Here is a 3,529-nt window from a genome sequence, read left to right on the forward strand (position 1 = left end):
CCCACATGGCAAAAATGGTTTAATTTTTAAAGCTTTCATTGCTTTAATAGGTAAATGGAAAACTCACTTATATGGATCATATTTATCCTAATAATAAGATAAAGTGAGGTATTTGTGTTCTAAAAAAATATTTACAAATAATAGCATCTAGTTTGTTTCCCAGACGATGCACCCCTCCAAGAAAAAAATAATAATAGCATTTAGTCCTGGGAACTGCCTTGTTCAGGGTATATAAGTGCATTTTACAGTGCTTCTAGTTTAACACCTTCATGTGCTAATGAGCAAAGCAGCTAAAACAGATTGTCAGTGTGAAAACACAAATTGTAAATGTGTACATGATACAGTGCATAATGGCAAATTGATGACAATATCCTCTCCTTGAATTTTTATAAAGTATATTTTCGAAGTCATACTGATTTTAAATAATGATTTCCAACATAATTATTAGTTCATTAATATTTTGTAAACAGAATTAGCCAGATACTGGATATCTTGTTTATTTCTACTTGAATGTGTGTATGTGTGTGTATGTAAATATTTTTAATAGTGTCATTAGATGTAGTCATGTTGATGAATAGTGATCCTTTAAAAAGAATTATGAGATATTTCTGTTTCAAATTGATTGTAAAATAGTTGAAGTTTTTATTAAAAATCAAGCTCTGTGTATAATCAAATGTTTTGTTAAGAAGTAGTTTAGGAAGATTTGTAAAGTTTTATGAATGATTATAAACCATGAACCATTATTTCTAAGGTTTATAAGACAGTTTTGTTTATAAATCAATGCAACTGGGACAGTGTTGCCTCTTCAATAAATGGTGCCTGGAAAACTGGATATCCATAACCCAAAGAATGAAAGAGGACCCTTATTTCACACCTTATATGAAAATAAACTCAAAGAGGATGAAAGACCTAAACATTAGGGCTAAAATCATTAAATGTTTAGAAGAAAATGTAGGGAAATTTCTTTAGGATCTTGTGATAGGAGGTGGTTTCCTAGACCTTACACTCAAAATGCAAGCAATGAAAGAAGAAATAGATAAATGGGGATCTTCTTAAAACTGAATACTTTTCCGCATCAAAGGTCTTTGACAGGAGAGTTATGAAGGTAGCCTATGCAATGGGATTCAGTATTTGGAAACCTCTTATCAGATAAGGTTTGATATCCAGAATATATTAAGAGATACTACAAATCAACACAGAGAGACAAAAAACACAATTAAAATATAGGCAAAAGACGTGGATAGACACTTTTCCAAAGAGGAACTATAAACGGCTCAAAAACATGAAAAGATACTCAGTACTCCACTAGCAATTAGAGAAATGCAAATCAAAACCACAATGAAATATCCATCACTTTTTACCTTGAAGCTATTTTGTTTATAGCTTTCAATTGCTTGAAAAAAATTTTTTAATTCTTTAAAACATTTCTGAATAGTTTAGAGGTATACTAATGCTAATACTGAGATTATTTTAGGTTAGCTGTTAATAAGATAGAGATATATTTTGTAAAATAGTTTGAATTTAACTTGTAATTAGATTATATATTGTTAATACTTATGAAAATGTAAGTATTCCTTGCTGTAATAATTTTGTCAGATTAATATTTGGAATATAGTAAACTAGGTTTATCAAGAATAGAAACTTGGTTTTCTATAATTTTTGCCACAGAGCAACTTTTATTAAAAACCGAACAAGCCAAAAAGCTTACCAGAGTACTTCCACAGTGTTAAATGAAATTACACAGAATGATTTGTTTTGGGGAGAAATTTGTCATTTGGTGATAAAGAGAAAAAGAAAATAAAAAAGCGGATTGCAGCTTTTCACAATATAAGTATTCATTATCATAGAATAAATTATTGAATTGAATTGAGTGGTCCTACTCTCTTGTGGAAGTAATGAGTTCCATGTGAAGTATCACAAATAATATGAACTATTTAATAATGAGACAATTCATGTGTTTGGTAATCCTTATCTAGAATTACTTGTTATGATACTAATCTCGCCACAGAAAACAGCAAAAATATTCATGGTGATGGGCCAAGTTTCTCAGTCCCTTTGCCAAATGGAAGTTCACAAAATCTTGTTCTGAATGCACAATTATTTTCAAAGGATGATATCGGTAGTAGTCTGAATGAAACATTGAGAAGAAATGGCATTTAAATTGGGCACCTTCAAGGTGAAAGGGTGATAGGTTATTTATCAAGTATTTATTAATCCTTCATTACACTGTGCCAAGTACTATGCTACGTGCCAACTCCACAATGATATCCTAAAAAGTCCACACACACCCTGACCTTAATGAACTTATTTTGTGAGGGAGATAGCCAAATAATTTCACAAATTGTAAAATAATTATAAAACAATTGGAACTTTGACAAATATTGAGACAGAGCTGTGTCAGGATAAGAGGGTATATAATAGAGGAATTAGAGAAGTCCCTGAGGCAATGATTCTTGAGCTGAGATCTTAGGTATACGCAAAAGCTAACTAGGCAAAGAGGGGATGAAGAGTCTTCTAGATGAATTGAATGCTAGTTTGGCAAGAGATGATAAAATGCAGAAACCTGACATTCTAGACCATGTCTTCTTTGTCAGAGCTTTTGATTAGAAATAGGGTATCGGAAACGTGCTAAAGATCAAGATATGCAATTCCAGTCTTGGTAAATACACCCAACAAAAATGTGTGCACATATGCCACAAGAAATGTGCAAGAATATGCATAGAAAGACTTCATAATAACGAAAAATTGAAACATATTATTCAAAACATAGCATGGATAAATGGGTATATTTATACAATGACTCTTAGGGAGTAATGAAAATAAGCTAAAGCCACATGCAATAACATGAGGAATTTCACAAGCATATGGAGCGAAATCAAATACCAAAGAATGTGTGCTGTATAACTCCATTTATATGAAGTTCAAACAGGCAGAATTAAGGTGTAGTGTTCAGAGGTTCATACTGAGGTGATAAAGTGTTTTGTAAACAGCTTTATTGAGTAAAATGTATCCATTATAAGTGTCGGTTTGATGATTTTTAGGAAATTTGTACAGTTGTACAGCTGCACCACAATCCAGTTAATAAAGTCATTTTTATAAAAAGCAAGGAAGTGACCACCATGAAAGTAGGGATAGCGATTCTCCTTAGTGGGGAGAGAGAGGGTTGTATTTTGGAAAGGGGCGTGAGGAGGACTTCTGGGATGGCTAGCAATATTCTATTTCTTGACCTGGATGGTGGTTTCATGAGTGTTTGGTTTTTTATAATTCATTAAGCTATATGTTTTATATACTTTTCTGTATGTGTATTACACTACATAATTTTACATGTTTTAGACAAATTACACATTTACCATAAATTACAGCTTTGCATCTCACTTCATAGCCATTTTTTCTTGTTATACAGACTTCATAACCATCTCTTTGGAGAGTTCTTCCCTGAATACAGTACCTATCCAAGCATATGGCCCAGTTAGTTTCTGTTACATTATCTCATTTATAGACCCTATTACTCTGTATCTAGGACTTTAAA

The sequence above is a fragment of the Tamandua tetradactyla genome, chromosome 17 (genome assembly GCF_023851605.1).
Source record: "Tamandua tetradactyla isolate mTamTet1 chromosome 17, mTamTet1.pri, whole genome shotgun sequence".
Taxonomy (NCBI): domain Eukaryota; kingdom Metazoa; phylum Chordata; class Mammalia; order Pilosa; family Myrmecophagidae; genus Tamandua; species Tamandua tetradactyla.